At 39.2% G+C, this 14,654-nt stretch overlaps 1 non-coding gene across 1 annotated transcript; it reads left to right on the top strand.

The window, feature by feature from the left end:
- Nucleotides 1-12,969: 12,969 nt before the first annotated feature.
- On the top strand, nucleotides 12,970-14,416 carry LOC105048309 (uncharacterized). Its single transcript, XR_003801292.2, has 3 exons — nucleotides 12,970-13,373; nucleotides 13,492-13,632; nucleotides 13,776-14,416. It is a non-coding gene; the product is annotated as an uncharacterized protein (transcript).
- Nucleotides 14,417-14,654: the final 238 nt, after the last annotated feature.

Here is a 14,654-nt window from a genome sequence, read left to right as displayed (position 1 = left end):
TCAGACTGAGGTTGTAAACAGGAGTTTAGGAAACCTGTTGAGGTGTTTAGTCAGAAAGCATGTTGGGAACTGAGATTTACTTTTACCCTGAGCCAAGTTTGCATACAATAGTTCGGTAAATAAATCCATAAGCATGAGTCCATTCGAGATTGTGCATAGCTACCATCCCCAAAACCCTGTAGACTTGACCCATTGCCAGTTTATGCTAGAGTGTTTGAGTCTGCATCTTCCTTTGCCGAGTATATTAAGAGTCTGCATAAATAGATTAACGAGAAAATTAACATAAATAATCAAAAGTATAAATGTTGCCCAGCTATGCAACCCAAGAGGGGGGGTGAATTGGGTTTTAAAGATTTTAGGCTTAACTAATTACTTGTAAAAATTATATATCAAAAACTTGATGAATGAAGAGAGAGACTTTGGTTTGAGATTAATTACTTAAAACAAGAATGCAAGGATATAATGGAGAATTAAAGAGAAACAATAAAGCATGCCACAAACACAATGATTTATAGTGGTTCGGTGCCAACCTTGCACCTACATCCACTCCCCAAGCTCCTACTTGGGAATTTCAATCCACTATACTTTGTATTCAACCCGAATACAACCGTCGGAAACTCCGACACTAGCTATCCCAAGCTAGTCCACTTGTTTCCCAGGTACAAGCCGACCCAATACACTCCGATTTCAGGTTCGGATCAACCTTTCCTTGTTTTGGAAACCCTCCAAAACAAAAAAATTGCTCACAAGATAAAATCAGTTTAGAGCACAAATAAGTACAAGAATAGCTCCTTAAGTAAGCGAATATAACAATAAATACGCTTTACTCAAATGAAGAAGCCCTTCTTGGATTTCCTCAAAGTGGATGAGAGATGAAGTAAATGCTTGAGGAGTTGGTGAGCTTGATTGAAGGCTTCTTGAAGGCTTTAAATGAGCTCTTGAATGAGGTTGAGAAGTTGGCTTGAGAAAACTCTCTCTTGAATGCACTTGAATGCCCTCTTGAATGCTCTTGATTTTCTCTTTTCAAATCACTTGAATGCCTCTTGGATATTTGGATCTCTCTTTTTTTGTTTTCCACCTTTTGAAACCTTTTATAGTCTTAAGAGACAAAGGAAAACAAGCTAGGCAGAAAAAGAGCCGTTAGAGCACAAAAAGAGCATTAAAAAGCAACCAAATCTGGCCAAAAACTAGCCGTTACAGGCAAATCCCGACATATGAGTCGACTCATGAGTCGACTCATGCCTCAGGGGTCGACTCATGAGTCGACCTCTGTTGCAAAGTCCAGAGATTGGGTTTCTGGATTTTCTTGGCCCAAAACAGCAGAGGTCGACTCATGAGTCGACTCACAGGTCGTGCCAAGCCAGAAAACCAGCGTGCCATGGCTAATCTTTGCGTGCCAATCAGCTCATAGTTTCATGAGTTGACTCATGAGTCGACTCATGAACTTCAAACCTTCATAACTCCAAAAATATAAGTCCAAAAACCATGAAACTTTCACCAATAGATTACATATCATTTGTTCTACACGATGATGTTATCAAATTAGAGTTTTGATAAAATTACATTTTGCCCCTGTAGAGCATAAGGTCTTTTTCACATAAAAAATTATTTGTATCCCTTCCAACTGTTTTGTAGTCATCAAAATCAATCTAGGAACAACAATCTCCCCTTTTTGATGATGACAAAATATTTGAACAAAAGCATTTATATGAATCATGAATTTCAAAAGCATATGCTTGAAAAGAGTATGATTCTTTTGGCATGTGAAACAAATGGTTATATGCATAAGTAGTTTGCCCATTTGCTTAAAGATTGGAAGATATGCTCATTGGATTATTGTTTTGGTGTTAGAGCAGAAAATTTGATTTTATTATCAGAGCAAACTGTATTTTGAAAAATTTTCTCAATTCTCAAAACTAGTCATGTGTGCCAAAGCATATTGAATAGTTGATTTGGAAAGAGTATTAGATCATTTAAGTTTAAGATGTATCAGAGCAAGAGAAATGAAAATCCTGCAATGTATCAGTGTAGGAAAAATAATTTTACAAAGTATCAGAGTAATAAAAACAGTTTTTCAATGTATCAGAGTAAAATTGAGTAATGTATCGGAGTAGTAAAATTGTCAAAGTATTAGAGCAATTTATTCAATATATCAGAGTAGGTTTGAAATTTTAAAGCCTATCAAAGCAAATTAGAGTATAAGTAATTTTAAAAGGTACTTATTTGCAGTATATTTAGCATTTGTACTTAAAATTGTCAATGTATTAATTTCTCATAATTTGTAGTGTTTGCTTTTGATGGATTTCTTTGTGTTTAATTTCTCCCCCTTTTTGACATCATCAAACAAGGTTAAGTCCTTTTTCTGAAGCATTCTTTAATTTTTCCTCTTGTAGGGTTTGCTCCCCCTTAATGAAGCAACTATTAACAGCAATCATAAAATGATAATACCATAAAGAGAAGACAATATTTCACAAAAGAGAATATATGACCAAAGTAAGATAATCATCATTCCAAAGGTAAAGCCATAATTGTTTCAGTACATAGATTGTAACATAAAAAGTAACATACAAAGTCAACTAGCTCATGTCAATACATGGCCCCAAAAATACAGATCCTAGAGAGGACTAAATTCTAAGACCTAGGATCTAGAAATGATCAATGATCAGAATCATCAGAAATGTGATAAGGATCAGATGGATCTGGATCTGAGATGCGTCCTCGACCCCGTCTGCCTCTGGCACGAGAGGAAGAACTGGCACGAGCAGGCGAACGGGAGGAACTGGGTGGCTGAGAACGCTGAGAAGCTAGGGACTGAACTGAAAGGGTAAGTCTGATGGAGTCAAGTACAGTCAGTGCCCTGGAGACAGCCTGGAGAAGTGCAGTGAACTGAGTAGTAGCTTGCTCACTTGATCCTCTGATCTCCTTCCTCAATAACTCATAACCGCCCTCAAGAGCTCCTCTGAGTCTGCCGGCCTCTGCAGTGAGATCAGTGACCTCAATCGAAGACTCCTGAGGCTGAGGGTGTGCCAAATCGAAGACCTGCCCCTGTAACTCGAGAACTCTGCCAGTCAATCTCAGAACAGTGTCCTCAAGCTGCTGAATCCTCATGGACTGATCTGCCATCATCTGATATACTGTGAAGATGTGGGGAGTCAAAGTCTGATCAGTAGAAGTAGCCCCTGGTACAAATGAAGTACTGCTCATCTGACTCGACATCAAAGAGACCATACGCTGTGCAATCCGCTCAATCTGATAATCGGACAGTGTGAACTCTGGCGGAGGTGCTCTGCTCTCTGGCTGATGCACAGGTGTGGGTATCCTGGTAAACTCAGAAGGGCCAGCCTCTGGATCCGGAAAGAACTGTATATCTGGTGAAGCTGCCCTGAAGCCATGAACAGGAGATGATGGACCTTCTTCTTCTTCAGCTCTGACTTCTGTTGTATCCTCAGCTCTTTCTTCTGCTCTCTCTTCTGCTCTTTCTTCTGCTCTCTCCTCAGCTCCCCTGATCCAACCACCACCACTTTTAGTGAACCCCATTCGATGCAAGGTGTGAAGGTTGAAGGTATCAACATGAGATAGTTTGGTGGGAGCCTCCCCCTCACAACTAACTCCAAACCTCCTGAAAACTCTAGTCAGGGCCATACCATAAGGCAAATGTGCCTTAGATCTGTTCAGAGTCTCTCTCATGGCCTCTATCATAAGTGCTGGGAGGTTTAGGGGGGTTTTTGTGATAATGTGAAACATAATGCATATGTCCCTGCCTGACAGAAGATCGTGCCTACCACTCCTAGGGAAGAAAAGTTTTGTGACCATTTGATGTAAGATTCTCATTTCTATAGGTAAAATCTTGGCCTCTAGTTTATTCAAATTCCTTGGTAGGTTCCTCCAAGTATAACACTTATACCTTCTTCTTTCACGGGGAGTTCTATGTATGCATAACCTTCACTAGGTAAGTGTAAAATCTCCCCTAAAATGATAGGATCCAGACAGATATCAATCCCTTTCACAGTTGAAGTTACAGACCCATTTCCATAAATAAGATTCTGATAAAACTCCCTAACAAGGTCAACAAAGGTGACTTCTTTGAGTAAACAGTAAAAGCTCCATCCCTGATTTTTGATCTTACTTGCTAAAGAAAATCCCTCACTTTCAAAGAACCGGAAGTCAATGTTTTTCCCGGTTTCTACTTTTCTATCTGAGAGAGGGTTCTTACTGGGAGTTTGAGAAGACTGTGAAGGATCTTGAACTGAATCTGGAACGGGAGCAGAGGTGGACTGTGCCGCTTGTCTTTTCCTTCTGACACTATCTTCAAGTTCCCGGACAGACTTTCTCCTTTGGGGAAGTTTCATTTTTGGTGCCATACCCTCTTCAATAGCAGGCGAGGAGACTTGAGGAGCAAGTGAAGGAGTGGAGGAAGGATTATAAGAGAGTGATTTGAGGTTTTGGAGGAGAGAATGAGTGAATTTGAGAGGGACGGTGGAGTGCTAGGGCACGCTCCAACCGTGAAGAACAAGGGAAGAGGTCACAAAAGAACCTTTCCCGGAGTGGCTATTTGCGGTGGAGAGGAGGCGGGAGGAGTTCCACTAGCTCAAGCCTAGGAAATGGAGCAAATGGGAGAAGGGAGAATGGATTTCGGAAGGAGGAAGACGAGCGTGAGGGTCGGCTCACGAACAGTAATTCAACATATAAACCCTTCAGCCCGTTGGAAGTTGCTGGGAATTACAAGTTTGCCATTGAGTCGACTCAGGGGGGTCGACTCATGAAGTTCAGAAAATCAGGAAAAATGTGAATAATTCCAGAAAAATTTGAATTTTGGGGAGAAGGAGTTTAGCTCTAAGATGAGTTTTTAGAATGAAAAATTTGAGCTTTTGGGACCAAGAAAGGTGTTGGAAATTGAGCTCTTAGGAGATTTTGACCATAAATCATTGGAATTTAAAAAAATAATTCAGGCAAATGGATCAAGAATTCCTAGATTTCTCCTAATTTCACAGAATTATCCTCACTAAGGGCCTTTGTAAAGATATCAGCTAATTGATTTTCGGTGCAAACATATTCAAGAATTATATTTTTGTTTTGAACATGTTCTCTTATGAAGTGATGTCTTATTTCAATATGTTTGGATCTTGAGTGTTGAATAGGATTTTTAGATAGATTTATGGCACTTGTGTTGTCACATCTTATTGGTGTTTCATTAAGTTTAATTCCAAAGTCTTCGAGTTGTTGCTTAATCCACAAGATTTGAGCACAACAACTTCCAGCTGCAATGTATTCGGCCTCAGCCGTAGACAGTGCTACCGAATTTTGTTTCTTGCTAAACCATGAGATTAGGTTAACTCCAAGAAATTGACAAGTTCCACTTGTGCTTTTTCTATCTAGTTTACATCCAGCAAAGTCAGCATCAGAATATCCTAATAAATCTATTTGTGAGTCCTTAGAGTACCATAACCCTAAAGTTTGAGTACCATTTAAGTATCTAAGGATTCTTTTAACAGCATTCAAATGAGATTCTTTAGGATTAGATTGATATCTAGCACATAAACAAACACTAAACATGATATCAGGCCTACTTGCAGTTAAATATAATAATGATCCAATCATGCCTCTATAGTATTTTAAGTCTACACATTTACCTTCATCATCCTTGTCAAGCTTACATGAGGGACTCATTGGTGTGCCAATGGGTTTGGAGTTCTCCATTCCAAATCTTTTGAGTAGTTCCTTGGTGTACTTGCTTTGGGTGATGGAGATTCCCTCTTTTGATTGTTTGATCTGGAGTCCGAGGAAGAAGGTGAGTTCTCCCATCATGCTCATCTCGAACTCTCCCTGCATAAGCTTAGCAAAGTCTTGACAAAGGGATTCATTAGTAGACCCAAAAATTATGTCATCAACATAAATTTGTATAACTAACATATCATTTTGATTTCTTTTGATAAAGAGGGTTGTATCTACATTACCTCTTGAAAAACATTACTTAGTAAAAATTTGCTTAGTCTATCATACCATGCTCTAGGTGCTTGTTTTAATCCATATAATGCCTTATTTAATTTAAAGACATGATTAGGAAAGGCATGATTTTCAAATCCAGGGGGTTGTTCTACATAAACTTCTTCAGCAATAAATCCATTTAAAAATGCACTTTTAACATCCATTTGAAACAATTTGAATTTCATAAAGCAAGCATATGCAAGTAGAAGTCTAATGGCTTCTAATCTAGCTACTGGTGCAAAGGTTTCATCAAAATCAATCCCTTCTTCTTGATTATATCCTTTAGCAACCAATCTTGCTTTATTTCTAATTACATTACCATGCTCATCTAATTTGTTTCTAAAGACCCATTTTGTGCCAATTATTGAACAGTTTTTAGGTCTTGAAACCAAAGTCCAAACATTATTTCTTTCAAATTGATTAAGTTCCTCTTGCATTGCATTAATCCAATTATGATCTTTTTCAGCTTCTTCAATAGTTTTAGGTTCAAAATGAGATACAAAAGCACAATGATTAAACACATCTCTAAGTGAAGAGCGAGTTTTTACACTATGCATAGGATCACCAATAATTAACTCCTTAGGGTGGTTGTGAACATACCTCCATTCCTTGGGTAGGTCATTTGTACCTTGAGGTTGTTCTTGAATTTCCTCACCTATCTCATCTTGTTTGTCTTCTTGTTCCTTGTCCTCTGGAGTGGCTGAATCTTTCAGAGTGATCTCCTTCATACCTTCTATTAATGGATCTGCATCATCAACACCCTCATTCTTCCTTAAGGAAGATCGTTAGATTCATCAAAGACAAATGAATGGACTCCTCAACTACTAAAGTTCTTTTATTAAAAACTCTAAAAGCTTTACTAGTAGAGGAGTAACCCAGAAAGATTGCTTCATCTGATTTTGCAATATTTAATACAAAACATCGGCAACCAAAAACATGAAAATATGCAATATTTGGTTTTCTTCCTTTCCAAAGTTCATAGGGGGTTTTCTTAAAAAATTGTCTAATTAAAGCACGATTTAGAATGTAACATGCTGTGTTAATAGCTTCCGCCCAAAAATATCTTGGAAGGTTGGTTTCACAAAGCATGGTACGGGCCATTTCTTCTAAGGTTCTGTTTTTCCTTTTAACTACCCCATTTTGTTGGGGTGTTCTAGGAGCAGAGAAGTTATGGCCGATTCCATTCTCATCACAAAATTTTCAAAGTCTTGATTTTCAAATTCAGTTCCATGGTCACTTCTAATATTTTGAATTGAAAATCCTTTTTCATTAGTGACTTTTCGATGAAATTTAGTGAAAATATGAAAAGTTTCATCTTTGTGTGCCAAAAAGAAAACCCAAGTAAAACGTGAATAATCATCTATTATTATAAAACCATATCATTTTCCTCCTAGACTTGTGGTTCTAGTTGGTCCAAATAAATCCATATGCAAAAGCTCTAATGGTCTAGAAGTTAAAATAATGTTTTTGGATTTAAATGAAACTCTAGTTTGCTTACCTAATTGACATGCATCACAAATCCTATCTTTTTCAAAATTCAGTTTAGGCAAGCCATCAACTAATTCTTTCTTAATTAATTTTGAAAGAGAATGCATGCTAATGTGAGCAAGTCTACGATGCCAAAGCCAACTAGTCTCATTAACTTTAGCATTTAAGGATACTAGGCATTGCATGTCTAATTTGGCTAAATCATTTAGATCTACCATATAAACATTGCCATGTCTATGTCCTATAAATTTGATGCCATCATTAACAGGACTAGTCACAATACAAACAGATGATTCAAAAACTACTTTATACCCTTTATCACAAAATTGACTAATGCTAAGTAAGTTATGCTTTAAACCTTTAACTAACAAAACATTTTCAATATATTTGGAGGGAGTGATACCAATGTTACCTATCCCGATGATCTTTCCTTTGCCATTATCTCCAAAGGTGACCATCCCTCCATCCTTAGCATCAACGTGATGAATTGTGATTCATCACCAGTCATGTGTCTCGAGCATCCACTGTCCAGATACCATTTCCTGTTTTCTCCATGGGATGCTAGACACACCTGCAAACAAATATCAAGTTTTTGTTTTAGGTACCCAAGCTTTCTTGGTCCTTTTTGGTTAGTCAAGATGGTTCCTTTTGGAACCCATATTTTCTTTACAGTTATGTTTGCACAAGTGTAAGATTTATGCCCTATTCCACACATTTAAAACAAGTAGTATTGGTAGGCTTGTTACTTGAATAATTTACATAAATATTTTTCAGAAATTTTTGTTTTTTAAGGGGTTATAGCCAAGTCCGGCCTTATCATATACGGCTTTTGATTTTCAAGAATCATATTTAGTTTGTTTGAACTTAAGGTGAATTTATCTACTATAGGTTTCAGCTTATTAATATCATTCTTTAGGCTTTGGTTCTCTTGAAGCAAAGTAGATTTTTCAACTGAAAGATTTTCTGCTTGTTTTACTAAAGACTGATTTTTCTGTTTTAGTTCTTTGTTTTTCATTCCTAGTTTCTTCAATTCATCAATTAAATCATTGAAGGCTTCATGTAATTCTTCAAAAGTAAAATCACTAGGGTTTTCAGAAATTACCTCATTATCGTGTGCCATAAGGCACAGGTTGGCTTGTTCTGTTGAGGTCTCCTCATCGGAGCTTGAGTCGTCGCTCGCACTCCATGTGGCCATCATTGCCTTCTTTTTGAACTTTTTGGGACCTTTCTTCAATTGTGGACATTCGGATTTGAAATGCCCCGGCTTCTTGCACTCATAGCATATAAGGGGTTGATCTTTTTCTTTCTCTTTGCTTTGTTCCCCTTTTGTGAAAGGTCTCTTTCTCATCTCCTGTTTTCTCTTTCTTAGGAACTTCTTGAATCTTCGGGTGATGAGTGCCATTTCTTCATCCTATTCTTCATCTTCTGTATCGTCAGTTTCTTCATCAGGAGAGGCTGTGGATTTGAGGGCAATGGTTCTCTTCTTTTAGACTTCATCCTCTTGATGTTGCTTCATGCTAAGCTCGTGAGTCATCAAGGATCCAAGAAGCTCTTCTAGAGGTAGAGTGTTCAAGTCCTTTGCTTCTTGGATAGCAGTCACCTTGGCTTCCCAGGTTCTTGGCAATGACCTGAGAATCTTCCTTACAAGTTCACTGTTAGTATAAGATTTGCCAAGACTCTTCAAACCATTAATTATATCAGTAAAGCGAGTAAACATAGCAGTTATGGACTCATCATGCTCCATTTTAAATAACTCATATTTATGTACAAGCATGTTTATTTTAGACTCCTTTACTTGATTTGTTCCCTCATGGGTTACTTCTAACCTATCCCATATTTTTTTAGTAGATGCACAGGTAGAAATGCGATTAAATTCATTTGCATCAAGTGAACAGTAAAGAACATTCATAGCTTTAGCATTTAACTGTGCCAATTTCTTATCAACCTCATCCCATTCTCTTTCGGGTTTGGTTGACTCCTCACCATCTATTATCTTGGTGGGTGTGTGTGGACCGTTCACTATGATACTCCACATATCATAGTCTAGTGCTTGTATGAAAATCTTCATCCGAGCTTTCCAATAGGTGTAGTTAGACCCATTGAAAAGTGGAGGTCGGTTGGTAGATTGCCCCTCGGCTAGAGAAGTGCCGACGTGGGTTGCCATAGATCTTTGGCTCTTTGATTGTTAGATCAAAGAAGGGCTAGAGCACCGGGCTCTGATACCACTTGTTGCCCAGCTATGCAACCCAAGAGGGGGGGTGAATTGGGTTTTAAAGATTTTAGGCTTAACTAATTACTTGTAAAAATTATATATCAAAAACTTGATGAATGAAGAGAGAGACTTTGGTTTGAGATTAATTACTTAAAACAAGAATGCAAGGATATAATGGAGAATTAAAGAGAAACAATAAAGCATGCCACAAACACAATGATTTATAGTGGTTCGGTGCCAACCTTGCACCTACATCCACTCCCCAAGCTCCTACTTGAGAATTCCAATCCACTATACTTTGTATTCAACCCGAATACAACCGTCGGAAACTCCGACACTAGCTATCCCAAGCTAGTCCACTTGTTTTCCGGGTACAAGCCGACCCAATACACTCCGATTTCAGGTTCGGATCAACCTTTCCTTGTTTTGGAAACCCTCCAAAACAAAAATAATTGCTCACAAGATAAAATCAGTTTAGAGTACAAATAAGTACAAGAATAGCTCCTTAAGTAAGCGAATATAACAATAAATATGCTTTACTCAAATGAAGAAGCCCTTCTTGGATTTCCTCAAAGTGGATGAGAGATGAAGTAAATGCTTGAGGAGTTGGTGAGCTTGATTGAAGGCTTCTTGAAGGCTTTAAATGAGCTCTTGAATGAGGTTGAGAAGTTGGCTTGAGAAAACTCTCTCTTGAATGCACTTGAATGCCCTCTTGAATGCTCTTGATTTTCTCTTTTCAAATCACTTGAATGCCTCTTGGATATTTGGATCTCTCTTTTTTTGTTTTCCACCTTTTGAAACATTTTATAGTCTTAAGAGACAAAGGAAAACAAGCTAGGCAGAAAAAGAGCCGTTAGAGCACAAAAAGCAGCATTAAAAAGCAACCAAATCTGGCCAAAAACTAGCCGTTACAGGCAAATCCCGACATATGAGTCGACTCATGAGTCGACTCATGCCTCAGGGGTCGACTCATGAGTCGACCTCTGTTGCAAAGTCCAGAGATTGGGTTTCTGAATTTTTTTGGCCCAAAACAGCAGAGGTCGACTCATGAGTCGACTCATGCCTTGTGGGTCGACTCATGAGTCGACTCACAGATCGTGCCAAGCCAGAAAACCAGCGTGCCATGGCTAATCTTTGCGTGCCAATCAGCTCATAGTTTCATGAGTTGACTCATGAGTCGACTCATGAACTTCAAACCTTCATAACTCCAAAAATATAAGTCCAAAAACCATGAAACTTTCACCAATAGATTACATATCATTTGTTCTACACGATGATGTTATCAAATCAGAGTTTTGATGAAATTACGATTTTGCCCCTGTAGAGCATAAGGTCTTTTTCACATAAAAAATTATTTGTATCCCTTCCAACTGTTTTGTAGTCATCAAAATCAATCTAGGAGCAACAATAAACAACTGTCAGATTCATACAGACAAGTTAAGGAATTTACTGAGAGTGATTACATCATGATTAGAATTAGATCAGAATGATTTTCCTTAGGGACTATTTGGAAGTTACATGCTCGTGCAGCAGGCCCCTTTAAAGTTTTAAAAAAGGTAGGTTCGAATGCATACATTATCGACCTTCCTGCTGATTATGATTTTGGCTCTACTTTTAATGTTTCTAATTTGGTAGCATACAAAGAATCAATAATGATACCCAAAGATCTTTTTGAGCCTGTACCTTCTTTTGAGAGTGAACCCTTATCCAAGTGTCCCCAAGCCAAAGTAAATAAAAATTTAAAGCATGACTCAATCGAATGCATTCTGGACGAGCAGACTGTGTCCACCAAGAGATGAGACTATCATCGCTATCTGGTTCAATGGCGAGGAAGGCCTAGGTCAGAAGATTAATGGATTACTCAGGAGGAGCTGCAGAGGATCAGTCCAGAGCTACTTAAATACCGCCAGAGCCAAGCAGATCCAGACTCGACAGGATCGAATTCTTCTCCGTCTAAGAAAATTGGTGAGGACACCGTCTTCATTAGAACAAATCATAGTCATCACCTTCATCAGGGGAGCACCAGTAAATCATAGTCATCGCCTTCATCATGATAGATCGTGGCCATCACCTTCATCAAGAGAGCATCTATTTGTATTTGATTTGATTGTTATGTACTTGGTCTGATCTTATGTATTTGGTTTGATCATCAACTGAGTTGTTTTGAGTCATGAGTCATGTAAGTTGAGTCTGATGTATTTGAAGCCTCTGAGTTCGAGTCCCGTTAGTCCTATATGGGCCAATCTACTTGACTAAGCTAAGTCTGGATTATTTGAAATTTAAGTAAGAAATTTGAATTTTAAATAATTAGGTCATTAGTATGGGATTTGCCCAAAGTGCCATCTCTTTCTTTTCTATCGTGATTTCATGCACGTCAGAAAAGGGCTAGACGTGATTTTCCTCCACTCCTTCCTTTTCTATCATTATTTCACGCATGCAAGAAAAGAGTTGGATGTGATTTCCTCCTTTGTTGAGGGCATCCTCCCTCTTTTTATTTCCATCGATCATATGGTTGTAGTAGCATATTTTGGAATAAGAAAAAAGATCCTTCTCAAACTCTTTAGTGCGTCTCTCTTCCTTCTCCTTCTTCCTCCCTCCTTCTTCCTCTACCTCTTCTCCCAAATCCTCTATCTCCTAATCTGCTATCTACATCTTCCAATCAACAATAATCCACTCTTTACTATCCATAATTAGATTCACACCTTAACGCCCTCTCCTTGAAGGTTGAATAGAACTGGAGCAATCATATTCTTTTTACGAATTTGCGATCCAGATATAAAGGCAAGGCGATCTTCTTCGACGTCGAATCCCTACGGCACTCTTCAACTCCTACCGAATTGATCTTTTCCTCTAGATTGCGCAAGATCTCGTGCTAGATGAGATTTTTTCTTGAGGTAGTTCCTTCATATTATTATTGGTTGTTCGAGAACCTACTTTGTTTGATCTACCTTGAAATTATTAGGAGTAGAGCCCTGACCTAAATGAGATAGTTTTTTAACGACCTTCGATCCAATCAGAATAAATCTCTAATAGTGCGTATCGAGTTTTCTTCTCTGATTTACTTTTAAAATAACTTCTGCATGATTTTTGTACTCATTATAATTTTTATGCTACATTTAGATTTTAATTATTTTTGATAATTCTTCTCGATAATCTGATTATTAATATTACATGTATCTCCTATCTAAATTTTTAATTCTCATCCCGCATCATATAAATTTGGCACTCTCTCTCTCCCCGGCCAACCCTCCCCCCCCCCCCCCCCCCCCCCGCTCAAACCCAACCCAACAACCCCGTTTGGGCTGTGTACGCCGTAGCTGCAAGGACTTGCATGCCGCGCGCGCGCCGCATGGGATCCTTGCTATAGTGGTCGGTCGGTCGCCACGCACGGCCACGCACATCGCTCCAAACATCGACGGCTTTTCTTTGCAAGCAGACGGATAGAGAGAGCGAGCGAACGACGACGGAAGGAGAGACCGAGAGGAGGGGGATGGGGATGGAGGAGCGAGAGACGGCGGCCAGGGAATGGCTGGAGAACATCATCGCCAAGAGCCAAAGCCAAGATGCTGCCGGAGGGGCGGTCTGGAAGGGCGGCTTCTTCAACGCCCTCTCCCTCTCCGGCCTCTGCGTCTCCCGCGTCCAGGCCGGTCAAGCCCTTTGCTCCTTCCGCGTCCCCCTCCACCTCACCGTTAAGTAACTCTCCTTTCCTCTTTTATTTATTCCCCTCTCTCCTCCTCTCCTTCCTAAGAACCAAGAATCGCTCGACCTAAACCTAACCCAGCTGGAATAATTCCCTTTCCGCGCAGGATGGGGAGGGGAATTGGCAGGCCGGGGCGATCGCGACGGTGATGGACGTCGTGGGGGCGGCGGCCATCATGACCACCGAGGGCCTCATCAAGATCTCCGTCCAGTTCGACATCTCCTACTTCTTCTCTGCCCGCGCCAACGTGAGGACGTCTCTTCCCTTCATTTTATTCCATCCCCAACAACCAACCATCTATCCAATTCCTAATAACTAATAATAATACTAATTATCATCGTTATTCTTGATGATAATAAATAATGGATACTGAAATGGGATTGGGACCAGGAAGAGGTGGAGATCGAAGCACGGATAGTGGAGCATAAAGGGGGCAGAAGGCTGACGGCGGTGGTGGTGGAGATCCGGAAGAAGGGGAACGGCCAGATAGTGGCCGTGGGAAGGCAGTGGATGACATCCGGTCGCTCTCTCCGGAGCAACCTATGACAATTCTATCATTTTACGAAGGAAACCTTACTGGAAAAACCAGTGCAAGTATAGCAAATATGGTTATCAATTGTGATAGAGGCAGGCTTTTTGCTGAATTGTCCCTGTGAAGTAGTAATCCATCCATGTTTTCACAGAAGAATACCAATCTTTACAGAAGTATCATACGCTATTCTTGTGCTACATGATATGCAGGATGTGCTTAGATACATTAAGCAACCTTAAGTACGAGGACTGAATTACCAAGTATGGATCTGTTAATGATTACCAAAAAAAAAAAACTATGGAGCTTCTTGAGGGTGATAAATGTTTGTCAAGCTGTGGTTCTAGATATATAATGTACTAGTCATGCTTCATCATTTTCTCTTCTTGCTCCATGTGCTACCAGAATCATAGGCATGTACCCTTGGACAAAGATACATAATCTGGTCTGGACCGGATCATGGCATAAATAAAAACCTCCTCTCCACATCATGGTTTATTGATATGCAGACTTACATATAACTGTTGGATTTTATTCGGTTAATCTTATCTGAATGTGGTCCACGTTAATATGCATTGAGATTTGTTTTACATATTTTAAATTGATCTGGATTATACTCAAGATAAAATTTTCGATAAAATGGTAAGAATATATTTGATGGATTATAAAGTAGAATCCCACACAACTCCTAACCTTAGTCTGGTGAGACATTTGAAGATCTGATTTATGGAATTATTCTT

The sequence above is a fragment of the Elaeis guineensis genome, chromosome 7, assembly GCF_000442705.2.
Source record: "Elaeis guineensis isolate ETL-2024a chromosome 7, EG11, whole genome shotgun sequence".
NCBI lineage: Eukaryota > Viridiplantae > Streptophyta > Magnoliopsida > Arecales > Arecaceae > Elaeis > Elaeis guineensis.
Note: the sequence above shows the minus strand (reverse complement) of the source record. Positions and strands in the feature narration are given on the sequence as shown.